This window comes from Agelaius phoeniceus, chromosome 3, assembly GCF_051311805.1.
Source record: "Agelaius phoeniceus isolate bAgePho1 chromosome 3, bAgePho1.hap1, whole genome shotgun sequence".
NCBI lineage: Eukaryota > Metazoa > Chordata > Aves > Passeriformes > Icteridae > Agelaius > Agelaius phoeniceus.
In genome coordinates, this window is record NC_135267.1 from 35,733,431 (window position 1) to 35,751,012 (window position 17,582).

At 43.8% G+C, this 17,582-nt stretch overlaps 1 long non-coding RNA gene across 1 annotated transcript in view; it reads right to left on the minus strand.

Moving 5' to 3' along the window:
- LOC143693697 (uncharacterized) overlaps nucleotides 1-17,582 on the minus strand; it is a 230,250-nt gene that overhangs the window by 142,309 nt on the left and 70,359 nt on the right. The gene's annotated exons all lie outside the window — the stretch shown is intronic.

The window sequence follows — 17,582 nt, forward strand, 5'->3', positions numbered from 1 at the left end:
CCAAATACTTCAGTGCCTACAGAAAGGGAGGAAAGACACGTCTAGCACCCTGGGCTGCAGACATGCTGGGTTGTGTGATGTGGGTAAGAAAATGCCAGTCATGCTAGAAAACACTCACAGAGAAGCTAGGTCAGAAAGTCAGGTCAATGGTAAGGTGAGAAACAGGAATAGGTAAGGAACAGCTATAGGAGATCCTCTTGTATTTCAGCATCTTTCTGATCCACATGGAGATCTGGAAGGATAGCCACAGTGAGCAAAAGACACTGAGATAAAAGGAAGCCTGCATACCCTGAAGTGGAGCCCAAGGAAAGGAACAGCTTCAAAGTTGCCCACAATGCTTTGAAAGGCACAAAGGATTAGGGCTCACACACATACATCAGCCCTTGCATGGGGCAGTTGCAAATCTGTCTGCGCTGAAGAAATACAAAATCTCCTCCAGAACAAAAGAGCATGCACTAGCCTTCATGTCAGTGCAGCAGCTAAGTGGGCAAGATGGGAAACTTCGTTTTTGTGGGAACAACTAGGGGTGTCATAGGCTGGGTCTCAGGAAACATGATTACAACATATCTTCCTTCTCACTGTCCGTTTCTGAGACAGTTTCACAAGGCATGGATATGGATCTTCCTGAAGGCAGGCACACAAAGATAGTCAGCACACAAAGAAAGGCAAGAAACTCCAGCAGGCTAGCACCACCCAAATACCCAAAAGTGCATGTCCACACAGCTCAGACCTGCAGAGGTACCTGGATGGCTGAGAATCCATGCTGTTCTGTGCCCTGCAATTTCAGTATGCAGAGTAAAAACTCCTGTGATTTGTGCAGTTGTAAAACAGGCCAGCATCTGAGCTGGGAAGAGAAGGTACATTTCTCACATCACATAACCACAGGTCTCTGAGACTCACCACTGACATGCGTGACTGGTGGCACAGCCCAGCCACCAGAGCCTCATTCATTTCCAGAATGGCTCTGTAGATCTTGGCTGCTGCAGAGGTTTAGAAACAATGCTTTTAATATTTTGTGGTATTGACTTACCCATTCATTGTGTAGTGACATTAGCACACATGAATAATCATAAAATAAAAAAAAAGGATAATTAATATTTAACTTTGCCAGAGGGATGTACTTAAGGGAGAAACCATGTTTTAGAAAGAGCAGCTGATATTTGTCAGCTGGAGAACAGGACTAATTAGATGCATCAGGCACTGGCGACACGAAGTTGAAAAACAGCTTGTCAACTCTGAAATGACTTATAGCAAACGATTATATATAAAGATGCTCTCACACACAGGTGTGTTCCTCATTTTCCAAACACTTCCTGTGTCTTTTGTTCCTGTAGTAAAACAGGTGCAAAGCAGATTGCCCACTCATAGATATACCATAACTATATTTTAGGTAGAGCAGATATGTGGTCCATCTCTTGTGCCCAAACCAACAAGGTGTTGAACATTGAAGTACCCTCCATTCTCACTGATTTCAGTGGAAGATGGTCAACAACTCATAGGATCAAAGACTTGATGTCTGAACCACATAAGAAAAGTGATGTAGGAGATGAGGCAACAAACCAGGAGGCCAAATTCATGTCTGTTGTAATGTTGGTTGACTGCAGCCAGACAGTTCATTGATCACAGCAAAGGATTTGCCCCAGGGTGTTTTAATTTAAAACAGATTGACATTAATCTGAAGAACAAATCACCCAAATCCTAAACTCTGATCTGATGCAAGTCAGATGCAATATGACAGCAACTCAATCTCCTGGGCAGCAGAGCTGCTAGCTTCAACTTCATACTCATTTCCAAATGGTGTCTGTAAGTTCTCAAATACTGTTGGAATAGGCCCAGCAAGGAATAATTTATCCAAGGTAGAGGTACATATCCTTCAGAACACTCAAAAGCTACCAGGAAAGTGAAGCTTCAAGGAGGAATGGAGTGCAGGTGCTGAGAAGGGGAAGGGGCCACTTTAGGAAGTAAGTGCTTGATTAGTGAATGAGCAATGCTAATGCTGAGCAAACAAAACAGAAGCATAAATTCTAAGACGCCGGTTAAACTGCAATCATGAAGAACTCTGAAAAGCTTATTAACTTACCTAGGAAATTGAACGCAAACTGACTGTTTGAACTGAGCTGCTCAAACAATAAAAACATTTGAAATGTCCTGAAAGTAATTTGTTTAACACAGTATTTGAGCTGTCACAAAAACAAAAGACAGTATTTCTCTCCATCCACCACGAAATCACATCAATACACACACTCTGGCACCAAAGAAGAATATTTAAAGCTGTACGTAGCACCTGTAATACATTGCTCGTATTTATAGTCCTGGTATGATTGGTTGCTGAAGAAAAATTATGTCCACAGACAGCATGTTTTGTTCCTCCTCATTACTCATATGCAAGAATGAAAGATGTATTACAACATACTCTTCCTTCCACCTGCTTTGATGAACTGCCTCAAAGCTCTCTGGGGAGACTGCTGCAAAGCCTGTGACTTACAGCTTAGGCTCAGAAAGCAGATACTGGATTGCAAGAGCAGACTCAAAGGTCAGTTCAGAGCAGCATGGGCAGCAGATTGCAACTCCATTTCTAAAAGCAAAGGACACTGCTTTGGTACAGGTGATTCCCCTCAAGCCTATACCCTCACAAAGGAAAAACTTAACAGATCTGCCTTTAGGGACAAATGTTAAAAAGTTCAACTTGAAACTCTAACACCTGTTTCACAGAGACTTCTCCATATTGCATATTATTTAAAAATTGCAGTTCACCTCAGGACCATTTCTCACTAAGTTAATGATTTCTATGTCTGCTCAGTTTTCCTAAGTGTTTTGCTCTGCTCTGGTCTATGTAGCATGCCCATCATTGTGATATCTCAACACCTCCCTGCAGTGTGACAACCCACTTCCCTGATGTGCATCTGTCACACCTTGATCTTTCTTTTTTTCTCTTCTCCTCCCATGGAGAAATCTTCATAGATGAAAATAAATATGAATATATTCAGTTCACTTTTCAAAAATAGCTATATAATGTATTTATACTTTCACATATTATATATAACTTTTTTATAATGTGGTTATTGATGCTTGCTATTATCTGTACTTTCAGTACTGAAGGCAGAGTTGAAGAAATGCATCTTAGCAAAGTACCCCAGTTTGTGGTAGGTCATACATTTTACTGAAATTTATGCCACAGACTTGTGTAAGAACCTGAGAAATTTTAGCAGAAGCAAAAAAAAAGGGAAACATATTTTTTTTTTCAGAGCCTCAATCTATCAGGTGCTCATGCTACACATGTTGTAGATAAGCTCTGAGATCTCAAACTGGACACAGCAGATACCCAAAGAGAGAGGAAGATAACATTGTGACAAACACTGAGCTTTGTACTCACACCAGAGGTGTGACCACCCTGATTTGCTGATGGCACTGACCTGGAGAAGCTGAATGCTTTGTCCTTTCTCACATGCCAGATCACTGCAGGGTTACAAACAGAAACTGGGGCATTAGGACAGAACCTCGTGGTCTAATTATGTGGTAACCAGCATCTTGCTTACACAGACTTACATCCATCTGCAAAGAGAGGCAATTGACACACTTCCCATTGCGTTTTTTGCAAGCACACATGCAACTGCAACACTGAATGTGCAGCATGTACACATGGCTTTGAGTATTTCCTCAGATCTATTTTCCTTTAACCCTTTCAAGCATTCTGCTGACTGTTGTTAATTACAGCTTTAGAGAGAAACCTATGAAAACACAGCAGTATATTTCCTAGAGATAGAGAGGTTTCAATACACACATCTGTACCGCATTCATCATTTTCCTGAACAGTTCTACACAAAACAGCATTTCTGTCATTACATTTTTAATATAACAATTCCCATGGGAAACTGTTGATGAGGACTGGGATACAGATGAAGAGAAAGCAGAAAGATTGCAAGATGAGGGGCTATTCTCAGCCTACAGATGAATGATGGTTCTTGTAGGAGCTTATCATTAAATACAGATGAATGGTAGATTCTGCCATTTTTAGTAAAAACTACTAAACCAACAGGAAGGCTGGATTTGATGGAGGAGTTTTTTAACTGAAGAACTTCCTTGAGAGTAAGAAAATGTTTCAGGTGTGGAAATCATCAAAATCCGTGGATACTTCTGACAACAACCAGAGCCAAACTGGCTCTTTTAGCTCCTTTTCCCATGACTGGATCAGCAGAGGAGATCTTGGAATATCTACAGATCACACAACAGGGGGGCAGGGGAGGACTTTGGCATAAGGACATAGGACCATCAGATATCAAAATGCAGTGGTAGCTTAGATAATCAGACTGAGCCATGGCAAAGCTATCCTAATGCCCCACAAACACTGTTTCAGGGCACTCTGTACTGTACATCACTTGTGAGCAGGAGCACGTATCCTGTGAGTTTTCACAGTCCAGTTCACCATCAGTAACTCATTAACTCAAATGCCTGCAACTGTCTGCCCATGACATTATAGTCTGACCTTGGGAAAGCCACTCTTGCCTGATTGTGTTAGTCTATTAATTGCTCCCTGGCAGGTGCTGATCCTCCTTGTCTTTTTCTGAAATGGAGACGTGGTGGATTCAGGCTTTACACAGCATTGTGCTTCAGATTCCCCATCAGAAAAGTGGAGATAGTAACATTTACATACCTCAGCAGGTAGTTTGGATGCTTAATTAATCCTTTCAAAGCTTCTTAAAATATAGATAAGAAGTCATAAAAAAACTTTTAATGTAATTTTCACTGTGTAATTAAAAAAGTACAAAAAGCTGTTTTTCCAAGCAATAAATAGCTATTTAAAAGAGTCAAAACTTATTAAACTACCCATTACTTTAAGACCTGGTAAAAAAAAAGAAAGACCCTTTGAGTAGTTAATCTGACCTGATGTTTAATTAGAACAAATTCAAAGGCAACAACTCACTTGTGATTAAAATAACATGGTTTCTGACATTTCTTTTTATGAGTTCAGTCAAACTTCACATTTTGTAGCTAAAGCCTTTGAATACCTGGGACCTTGGGAAATACTGGCCTGTCTGTCAGTCTCACATCTGTGTTTGGGAAGATCATGGAACACAGCCCTCAAGAAGTTATGCTAAGGCACATGAAGGACAGGGAGGGAATTCAAGCCAGCCAGTGTAGCTTCACCATGGGGAAGCCCTGCCTGACCTTCTGTTATGGAGAGACTGCATCAGTGGGCAAGGGAAGAGCTACAGATGTCGTTTATCTCAACTTCTGTAAAGCCTTTGACATGGTCTCCCCAACATCCTTCTCTCTGTATTGGACATTATGGATTCTCTGGGTAGACTGTTAGATGGTTAAGAAAGTGGTTGGAGACTCAGATTCAGAGGATTGTGGTCAACAGCTCAGAGTCTTGATGGACACCAGTGATCAGTGGTGTCCTCAGGGGTCCACAGTGGGACTGGTGTTTTTAATATCTGCATTAATGACATAAACAAAGGGATTGAGTACACACTCAACAAGTTTGCAGATGGCACAGAGCTAAGTGTTGCTGTTGACACACCTGAGGGATGGGATGCCATCCAGAGGGTCCCGGACAAGCTCAAGAATTGGGCCCATGGGATTTTAATGAGGTTTAATATGATCAAGTGCAAGGTGCTGCACCTGGGTCAGGGCAACCCCCAGTATAGATCCAGGCTGGGGATGAGCAGATCCAAAGCAGCCCTGCTGAGAAGGACTTGAGGATGTTGCTGGGTGAGAGCCTGGACATGACCCAGCCATGTGCCCTTGCAGCCCAGAAAACCAAACATGTCCTGGGCTGCATCCAAAGCAGTGTAGGCAGCAGGGGAGGGAGGGGATTCTGTCCCTCTGCTCTACTCTGGTGAAACCCCACCTGCAGGGCTGCATCCAACCTGGGGTTCCCCAGCACAGGAAAGACATAGACCTGTTGGAACAAATCCAGCAGAGGCCACCAAGTTGCTCAGATGGATGGAGCACCTCTACTATGAGGAAAGACTGAAATTATTGGGATTGTTCAGCCTGGAGAAGGGAAAACTTCAGGATGACCTAATTGTGGCCTTCCAGTGTACCCAAATGAGCCTACAAGAATGATGGAGAGGGGCTATTTAACAGGACATGTAGTGACAGGACAAGGGAGAATGGTTTCAAACATAAAGAGAGTAGTTTAAGATTAGATATTAGGAAGAAATTCTTTACTATGAAGGTAGTGAGGCACTGGAGCAGATTGCCTGGAAAAGTTATACATGCTCCACCCCTGGAAGTGCATAAGGCCAAGTTAGAGGGGGCTCCAAGCAACCTGATCTTTTCCAAGTTGTTCCTGATGATGGCAGGGGGATGGAACTTGATGATCTTCAAGGTCCCTTCCAAGCCAAGCCGTTCTTTGATTCTGTGACTCTGTGAATGCAATTTAGCATGAGCCCACTCAATGAAAAAAGCTGCCTGCACCAGGAACTGTCAGTGAGACACAGCACTACCAGCATTCCCATATACTGTGCAAGACATGATGTGCACCCCGGTAGGAGGTCATGGGGATGAACAGATCATTTGCTTGGTTAGTCAAAGTCACACAAACTGGCTCAACTGGAATCCAGAAAGACTTATGTATGCAAAGGGAAACAGTTACAGGCTGTTTGCCCATGGGAAAGGCCATCATTCAGGTCCACACCCGAATTGCACATCAGCCCCATCCAACAAACCCTGGCCATGGCACACACAAGGTTCTTTGTGCCAGGAAAGGTAAGAGGGTACGTGTGGAGGAGCAAAAGGACAGAGGCCACAACCAGAAGCACATGCCCATCAATAGCAATAACTTATATGAGGTGTTTGTTGTTAATTATTAATATTTGAATATGATTTAACATCTTTAACAGTAACACTTCTGTAGGCATAGAGGGAGCATGCAATTAAGATACAAAAGGCTTTGATAAAATTTTGGTTTTTATCACACACATACTATGTCATACTATAGCATACAAGCTATGGCTCTGTAGAACTGTGAATATGAGACAACACTAAACATTTAACTTTAAGAGAAAATAAAAAGATGGCAGGTGACTTGTGGGAGTAAGAAAGAGGTTTAGCTTTGTAATGCTGTAATGCATTGGTCTGAGTATTTGCAAACAGGATAAATGTTTTACTACTGTGTATCCTAAAAGATATACACAAGATCAAGCTGTTTTTCAGCGTATTTGTACTGTGAATGATGGAATGTCCAGCAAGTTTGGTGATATTATAGTGCAACAGAACTCCAGATGTGATGTTCACCAATTGACTAAGTCAATCAAAATCCAACACGAAGCAGCTAAGTGATGGTTATAGCACCACAATGCCTACCACATTAATGCCTTGCAAAGTTCACTCAGTTTCAGAACTATTAATGTTTCTCCTATAGGAGCAGTCAGTTTTGTCCACAAAAACTTTTACACACCTTGGCAAAGAATTTCAAACCTGGTTTTACCTTACCTACCCTTGATTCACATTCAAAGTAATTTTCCTGCTATGTCTCAGTGGGAGAAGTCATGACTGGGAGAGGACACAGAATGGAGAGAACCTTCTCCTACTCCAGGAATCCATCTCATATAGTCCCATTTCTCCAGCCAGGTAGCTGGATTACAGAATCTGTTTTGCTTTGGTTTTTAATCAACCATGTCTCAGCTCAGAATGCCCCATGAATGTCCAGCAGAGCTTTGATAATATAGACAGTAAGTGATTAAGGGATGCCTGTATGTGGAAATAAAAGCCTAACTCTAGTTTCAGGAGGTGTGCACAATACCAACAGATCCTGAGAAATCCACAAACCACCCCAGCAAAAGTCACCCTGTGACTTTTTAGCCATTTATACCAGTGTTAAAAAAAACCACAAAAAACATCCTGCTTTCCCTGATGAAGTTTTACGTCTAGATTTCAAAGGTACAGAAAATTCCACAGGATTGTGGCACTGAATACTCATGGCCTATATATTTCTGATTAGCTATTATAATATATAAAAATATTTTACTAATTTGACAGACTTTATTAGTACAGAGGTTAATTGCCTTTCTCTGACACATTTTCACTGCCTACATCTGTGTCACAACATTATTTGCTTCATTAGTTTTTAAAGTGGAATAACTAAAACTCAGGTTATTGAAATAATATGACTGTGCTTCTGCACCACACTATTTGCTTGCAATTCAGCTGATGAATCACCTACATTTCTAGCAGAGCTGGCCTTGCATTTGGAGGAATGCCAAGAAAACAGGTCAGTGTTATCAGCTGTATGCACTGCTACCCCTTTTCATTTCCCTTGCCATCTTCCAAAAACAGTTCTTTCCTGCAAGAAGGTATTAAGAGTTAAGATGACAGCAGCTGAACTATTCCTTTCTCTTTATTGGGAAGCTTTATTTCTTATTGCACCTATTTTTCAAGTTTGATTTGTGGTTTTAGCAAAACACAAGGTTTGGCTAGAATTTCTGGTCTTTAGGCCATTACTCAGAGGAACACATTGGTGCTGACTGAATGATTAAGTAGGAAAAGGATTAGTTGACACACACCAGCACCTACTGAGCAAAGGACAAAACAGAAACATAGGTTTCCTGCTGTGAAAATGTGCCTGTCCCAATGGAACATCTTAATCTTGCAGCCCATGTCTGAAAATGCCAGAGGATGTGTCTGAAGTGCTGATGTGATAGCCTGTGTGATACTGGCCCACCACAGCAAATGATGAGAGCCATGACTGCCCATGACCATGACTGCCCCAAGCAGCCAACAATCCAATTAAGGCAGTAAGAGAAAGCAGACATACAGAGAGCATAAGAAAAGATGAAACAACATGGGCATAACGCTGCTCATTTTTTTTGTTTGTTTGTTTGTTTTAATACTAATGCTTGATCAGGAAGTACAGAATAAAATAAGAGATATTGAGTATGCTATCCCAGGAATCTCTTCCTGTCCTCTGTTCCCATGTCAGAGAAGGCAAGAGTCATGTGCAGCACAGCTGCTGCCCGACTGGGGCTGTGTCTTACAAAAGGGATTGCTCTCACGCTGTGGATGAATGTGTGAGTCAGCCAGAGCATGTCCTTTCACTTTCTGTCCTAAATGTGCCTCTGTACACAGTTCACAACCTAACTCAGACACACTTTGGTATCAAGTCCCACAGAAAATCAGCCTTCACCACTGGTGATAAAATGCCTATAAGCACTCCTAACTTTGCCCCCTTAATTGTCATAGCCCACCTTCCTCCAACAATTTCTTCTCTCCTTTCTCTTCCTCACTGTGTTCCCTGTTTAAAGTAAGAAGGATTCTAGGAACATTTCCTGACCTTTTGTGCCTTCAGTAATGTGAGAGTACAGAAGAAAAACATCTGGAGGAAAGCCCAGATGTAACAGCCTCAAAAAGGTGCCTCTAGACCATGCTTGTGGCTTGTTCCTGTATGGCTCATGGATGGCTGCAGTGTCAGCACTGTGCTGATCTGCTCACCCCAGGCTTCAGCCCTGGGCCACCATATGAAAAGAAAGCCAGCTAAGGGGGGGACAAGTCCCCTCACTCTACAGCCACTCTGCACAGACTCAGCTCACTCCAGAGCAATCAGTGTGGATGCAGCAAGCCCATCCCAGACTGACTTCACCCCTAACAGCATGGATGTGAGCTGGTCTGCAGTGACTTGCTGACCAGACAAGACTTATTCTCTGCTGCTGGTCACAGGGGTGATATGAGCAACCCAGAAATGCCACAAGCCAGGATGTCAGTGCTCTCGTCCCAATATATGCCACAGCTTGCATGGCAGCCCTGAGCTGGTTTGTACAAGCTTACTGTGGCACAGGCTAGGAGAATCCCAAGAGAGCAGCAAGGAGCTCACTGCAATCACCTGCCCAGTTTTGTTCCCAATTCTGAGCAGCTGAAACACAACTACACATTGCTATGGCTACGCTGGGTTTGATACCCAGCCCAGTGCTATGTTGAGCACAGCTAAAAGTGCACCTCCAGATTACAAGAGAAACCCAGCACAAGCTGCCTTTTGACAGCAGCTGCTCCCCATCCAGCTATTCCCCTGCACATCCCTTCCTCCCCCTTCCACTCACTGCAGAACAAAATCACTGAGTGCAGTGTACATGGGCAAGAAACATAATTACACACACACACACACTATCTTGAGCCCTTCATAATTACATTTTAAATTGGTTTACTCAGAGTCCTTTCAGCTAATCATTTTCACCCAACTCTAATCAACCCTAAGCACTAAAATAAATATACAGCATCTTTACCTGGTGTAGGCCCTCTCTTCTGCCTTAAGCCCTCACACTCCAGTTTGCTGGGCATTGGGAATTTGGATATGGCCACTTTTAGGTTCAACTTGCATTATGAGCAGGCACTAGGCTTTCACTCTAAGCCACCAAAATGCACTGGCAAAATTCACACGTGCAAACCAGTGGCTGCTTCAGTCTCTGTGGAATCCCACAAATATTTTCTTCACTTTCAGTTCCTGTCCCTTTGGATAGCTCATAAATGTATGGCTGAAACAGAATGCAAAGACTCGATCCAAACAGATGCCTGATTCTCATTCAAAATCAGTAACTGGATTACTTTCCCTTACAACTGAGTCTGAACCAAAGAAGCTCAGTCTGCATCAAGGGAAGCAGTTCACAGCTTCTTACTTGCTATGCAAAAGTTCTTACACACACAACTGTAAAATCTGCATTTTCATGAGCAAGTCAGCATTTCTTTGAGCTGTCTCTGGCCTACACTTGCCTGCCTGCAGCTTGCATACACAGTTTGGGAAAGGAGGCTCAAAAATTCAACCCCAAGTATCTTCAATTTAACTCACCAGAGCTCTGTGTACTTCCCGTACTCTTCTAGCTTTCTTTCGTGACATGACCACTTTGTCTCCCCTTTACCTTCCTGTGTAAGTCCTGTGTTGGCTGGAGCCAGGCAGCTGGTGTAAAACCTTGAGAACTGTGAAAGAGAAGGGCAGTCATTTTCCCTCAGTTCATACACATCCTTACTAACTCTCAGCAGCACAGCAGTGTGAATCTAGCTCTCAGCAATGCTTTAATAGCAAAGCTGAAGGTGTGAAGCTTCATTACTTTTAAAATATACTACACAGTTCTGCATATGCCCTGGTATACATTATGCTTCATCTTACAGCACGGAGTGCTGCTTTCCAGCCACCCAGCCCAGTGCTTTATTCTTACCTTATTCTTTCCCAGAACTCTGTAAGATTGCCTACTATTTTTAGCTTCTCTTTGTGGGTGGTGAGGGAGAAACCAAGAGGTTACTGCTTTGTTTGATGGCTGGGCACGGGGCACCGTCATCTACCCCCACAGGGCTGCCAAGGTCTAAACCCAGCAGGAGTGTCCCGGTCCTTAATGGCAGTTTCTGAGGTTTTCACTAGTCTGGGGGAGGTGGGAGGAGAGGTGGATTGCCATGCTCCAGAGACAGAAAAACATGTCAGTATTTTAATCACTGGACAGAAAAACAAGTAAGGAGGAAATTAAGTTTCCAAAATATCTTTTTTTTTTTAATCCACATCATGAGTTGCCTCACCTGCTACCAGCTGGCTCACAGGGATTATTTGCCCTTGGGCTTTGCCTTCTCTTGCCACATGCCCTCCTCAAAGCAGCTGTGACCACATCACGCTCCCCTCAGCACTGACTCACTCCCTGCCTCTCCACAGGACCTGAGCAAGCTATTTGCCCTCAGTCAACTCTTGTTTATGGGTTCTGATACAAAAGACAAGTGTTCATGTGGCATACTGTATCTAGGAAAATGTCATGCTTCATACATTCAGTTATCAACCACTATGCCAAGTGCTTTATGTTATCTACAAAAAGCAGACTTCAGAGGGAAATGAACTACGGCAAATCAAAGTCTATTACTGGGAAAGAGAGGAGAGCTGTAAGCCAGGCTTGCAGTATTCTTCCAGCTGCATAACTTTCTAAATAACTTTACCCAGCTGAAGAGTCAATAAATGGTCACCCAGTTGCAATCAAAAATAACAATTCACGTACTGTTACCCAGAGGGGCTTTTCTAAGCCCCCAGGGCACAACTGCAGCAGACAGCAGCACACTAGGTCAGAAACAGCAACAAGAAGGGTGAAAAATGTCTCACACCTCCCCAGCAGCTGGGAGGGAAGCAATGAGAAAGACCCACTCATCCCACCAGTGTCTCTAGAGGACACTGCCACCCACTTCCAAACTCAAAGCAGGGCAGCACTTGGGCTGCCTACCCTCGTGCCCCCACGGCCAGGACTGAGTGCTGCTGCACGTGGCTGCCCAGCAGGACAAGGCAGTGATGTGCACAGTCTCAGCCCTGGCGCAGCGAGTTCATTTCTCCCCACTGCTCTGTGACTGTCCATCTGCCCTTAGGGATACACACTGCAGCAGTGCCTGGACCAAAGCACTCCCCACCTGCAGAAATTCCCTACTCCCTGCAGTCCCAAGTTCTGCAATAGGTTTGAGCCCTGCATGAGGGGCAGAGGACAACCAGCCCCATCCACCAGTTAGACCTGTAGCCAAGTCCATAGTCACCACTCAAAATATAACCCAGATATTTTCATCGTAGTCCAAACCAGTTCAGTCCTGATTCACAGGAATGAAACAAATGGGATTCTTTTTTTCTGATCTTGATTCTCAAAGACTGAGAGCCACTGAATAAAAGATGGCTTTGAAACATGCCAGCTTTTCTGGAATCAGAGAGAACGGATATGAAATTCAGGAATTAAACCTTAACCCAATCTTTATAGCTGTTCATTTGTATTGGGTCAAGACAAAATCAGGAGCCCATATTCATAAAACTTTGGTAGTTTGGACATTGGACTTGCATCTGGATCTGTCAGTGTGGGTGTACATATAGCAGCAGTGAGGAAATTACCATAGGAAATTAAAGGCACCAACACACAAATCTGCAGCCAGTAAGAACAATAAAGAGGAACTGTTTAAATTTATCAGGAACAAACAAAATCCTAACAATGGGATAGCTCCACAGCTAGATAGGAATCTCAAAATTGTCAGTCATGATTCATAGAAGAAGAAATATTCAATAAATATTTCAGGTTTGTATTTGGAAACTAGTAGGATGATGTATTCTTATCTCATAGTGATAAGGAAACACTTTCTATTCCATCAGTTACTTAGGGGAAAGTTAAACAGCTGCTATCAAAACTGAACATTTTTCAATCAGCAGCACTTGGTAAGTTGCACCTCAGCATACTAAAGAAATGTGCCAAAGAGTTTTCCAAAATGTTTGTGTTGATTTTTCACACATCTGGAACCACTGGAGAGCTTCCAGAAGACTGGCAAAAAGCTCATGAGGCATTACTATTTACAGAGGGTAGAAAAAGCAGGCTGGACAATCACAAGCTGACTAGCCTAACACTGATCCACAAGTCAAGCAGATTTATGTGAAGGATTAGTGAGAGAACAGTCTTTACATGACTGATGCTACCCAGCGTAGCTCCTGGCCTGGAGATGACACAACTCAGCAAGTCCTGTCTGCCTCCATGTCTCATTTGCCTTGCACCTTCATCCCACTCAGATGGGCACTTGTGGGTCAGAGTTGAAAAAGGTTTAAAACATAGCAGTGTAATTAATAGTCATCAGCATGACTTCATGGAAAAGTCTTGTCAAATGAGCTCAGTGTTGCTTTTTAGTGAAATTACCAGTTTAGCTGATAAAGATAGCTGTGTCTATATCATGGGTTTCAACATCTGTGAGGCATTTAACTCAGTCCCACATGGCATTCTGATTAAAATAATTAGCATTATCCAGAATTAATGTACCTCTTATTAAATCGATTAAAAGCTGGTGAGCCAAAAGTGAGCCAAAGGCAATCCTAACTGAATCATTCCCATCTTCAGAAGATGCTTAATGGGATCCCCCAGAAACCTCTTAGCCCAGTGCTGCTCATTCTCCTTAGCAATTATTTGAAGAAAATGAAAAAAATGTTGCTATTAAAAGACAGATCTCATTTCAAAATTGCTGGAATAGTAAATGATGGAGAGAAAAATAGTTATATTGGCAGATGTGCATCATGGGGTTTAGTGGATTCACTGACACCCAGGTTTTAATAAGCCAATGCACCAAGGCACCAGTGCCTTAAAATCTACAACTCACTCAACACATGGCAGGAGCCCCGCAGCAGGAACAGAAAGTCCTAATGGGTAATTTCCATCTTAGCATCCTGTGGTGCTCAGCTGGAGTGGATTTTTCCTAGGTATGTCTACTAAATTTACCAGGAGAGGAGACAGCAACAGTGCTGGACATTGAACCCAGCGTATTCACACGCGCTGGCTCTAGGACAGTGAGACAAACCTCTCCAGGAATCCTCCATGTATTGCTGAGACTGTCAGGCTCCTTCAGAAGGTGTTTCAGAACAAAATCACCCTCCTCACCCCCAGCTATCATCATTAGGTGTCAGAATGAATGCTGAATGGGAAAGGATGGACACAATCCCTCCTATCACTTTGCAGGAAGACATCTCTGCCTTCTTCTCATTGGAGACACTGTTGTGAGCATTCAGTCTCTCAGAAGCTCAGCAGTGAATTCCACTGTGTGAGACAAATTTCTTCTTCCCCTTGATTTTCCATGTGATCTGCCTTTGGCCCAAGCACTCCTGTTTCCAGGTGTGCAGTTTGGCTGCATGGCTGAATGGGACATGGACACAGCTTTATCAATGCCTTCCCTGTGCTTTATCTTTACAGGACCTGCTACCAATGGTGTGCATCTGAGCTTAGCAAAATGCAAACAAGAAATCTCAGGAACTCCTACACTGTCCCCTACCCCAGTATAAGGATATATTACATGCTGACTCATAAACCTCATAAAGGTTTAAAGCTATTTTTTCTTTAAAAAAAAAAAAGGAAATTATTTGGGCAAGTCTTTGAGCTCTTCTCCTTTTGCTGTTTCAAAGCCATTCTTTTTTGATAGCCTGGAGCACCAGAATCTCTCTAGACAATTTCTGCTTTACTGAATATTTGTCTTGTTTGGGGCTCATTCGGGTGCTCCTGGGAAGGGAGCTGCCACACAGGGGAAGTCGGGGTGGAAGGGTGGAGAACAAACTCTCAGTTAATAGCCCTGAGCTCCAGTGACTTGGTTCCTTCAGAACAGGTGCTTCCCAACACAGCCCCAAAAGTAAACCTAAACCTGCCCTGACTGGAGCAAGAGAAGCAAGAGACATGTCCATGAATAGTGACCCTCCCCAGCTGCTACACCCTGCTGTGGCTATGGGGACACCTCCAAACTGAGGTCAGTACATGACCATAGTGCCATCAGCTCAGTCCCAGCTTGGATAGTAAGCCATTTTCCAAAAGGCTTAGGCAGAGAAATTATGTTCCTGTAAAACATCAAATTCTGGATTCAGAGCAGGGACTTGTGCCCTCAGCTGCTTTAACATGTCTGTGGGACAACTTGACAAAGGAGGTAAGAAAAATACCAAAGTCTGGGCTTGTGGGCTGATGAAATTAGTTATAATTTTTGCTAGGAACAATATTGTGCTTTCAAAGCCTCAGCTGTAATGCTGCAATAATGCTAGAACAGAGATAAAACTGATACCATCCAATAAATACAAGGTGTATTTCTTAAGAGTGGCATTCTTTAATTGCCATGACACTACATATGAAGAAATCCTCTCTACAAAAGTCCAGAGCAGCCTTTGCAGAGCCTCCATCCAAGAAATAATGCAGCACAAGGCTCAGCAAGCTCACCATTGCCTGTGTGCCTGGCGGAGCTGACTAAAAGACCAGTAGCAGCTGGCAGGAAATGGGTAAGAAAGCTGACCACAGATAAACTGTAGGATGCTGAAGAGTAGCAGAAGATATACTCTGGGAGAGGAAGCCAAGTTGTCAGGTCACACCGTAGTCTAGTGCATACAGTACATACAGTCCCTATTGAAGTATGCGGCCACCAGATAATGGTCAGGGACACAGCTGTCAGGCAACGATGAGGTAACTCCAAGGAGCCTGAAGCACAGTGTGGTACAGCTGCGGATGTTTCTGTCGAGCAGGATAAAGCCTGCCTGTCTCAAGGGTACCATAGCAAACGCAGTGTCATGTGAGCAGTACTAAATAATTAGGTTCACAATGCTTATTTAAATCAGCATTGATTGAAACAGGATACCAGTTCCTCAGAGCCAGGGCTGATCTGAGCTTACACGGGAGCACACAAACACTGCATAGCCTAAATAAAACAACGTTCATCTTTCATTCTCATTTTACAGGTAGTGCTCCAGGCAGCATCAGGGAGGGTTTTTCTTCTGTGCTGCAGATTTGGGAAGTCGGTGGCTGCGCGGAGGCGGCGTGAGGGATTTACCTCCACTTCAGCAGGAGCAGGACACGGCCTCAGGTATCACTTAACATTGAAGGCTGTGCCCAGACTGAGTGCTGGTGTATCTGCTGTGGAGATACTGAACTTTATTCATTATGTGATGAAGGTAATTATGGGTCATTAACCTGCTGGGTGGGAAACAGTGCAGCATGCTGAGGGGATCCAGGAGAAATGTGATGACAGAGCAGGGCAGATTTTGCTGGTTTTGCCAAACAGCCTGAAAGCGGCTGCTGGATCATAAAGGGATCAAAGAGCAGGAGTTTAAAATACATCAAGTAATGGTTTATAAATGCTAGTTCTTAGTCATGCTGCTCTCTGGGAGGCTTTTTCAGATGATCCACTGGCTGAAACCTTACTTCAGGCTCAAGAAGCTCCTAAGGTAAAGGGAAAGAGCCTCATCCAGACCCACAGACGTGTGTTTAACAACAGTTGCTCAATGAGGGAAGGGAGGACCCTGACAGGCAACACTGGCCTTTAGACAGCTCTAGGAGACGCCTCCGCTCACCCCGGTGCCCGCAGGAAGAATGAACTCCGCTCCAGCTGTGCAGAGATGTTTCAGCACGAGAGAAGCCCTGCCGAGGCTGCACCGCCGCAGCAGCGAGGGGCGGGCTGCGAGCCTGCCGGTCAGCCAGGGGCAGAAACTGCAAGATGGGCAAGCTGCTGTGTGGGGACTGATCACTTCATCCTTCTCACCCTTCAGAACAAAAGGAACTGACGCACTAAGCGAGCTGACATTTGCTTTGGTGGTGTGGTTTTTGTTTTGTTTTGTTTTTTTTAAATTCCATGCATTCTCTAAATAATGGGAACAACGGGGCTTTGCACCTGGGAAGGCCGTTGTGCATTTCTCTTCGATAGGCAGGATATCAGGGTTAGCTAAATATGAGTTCAGCTGCGGGACTGACTCACTGCTTGTTCCTGGAACTGTCTGAAGGAGGGGAGGATGCTGTGGGCAGGCTCTAACTGTATCATCTGGGTTAGGGCCGGTAGCAGATGGTCCTAAAAACATACTTCCATGTGGGTTTAAAATAGCACAGCACCCACAATCAGCTGAATGGGGAAATGTGAAAAAGGCTTGTCACACAAGGAATGCTGCTGTGAAGATCTGCAGTCAGGAGGGGATCCAAAGTTTCACCAGCCCTCACAGTGCAGAAGTGCCCAAGGCTGTCTCCTCGCACACATTGCCTCACACCACTGCCATGTCCCATCAGCCCTGCCAGAGGGATTCTGGCCTTCCCATCATATTTCATGCAAGAGAACAAACTTTTTCCCCCCACCACAAAATAAAAGGAGGAAACTTTCTCTTACAG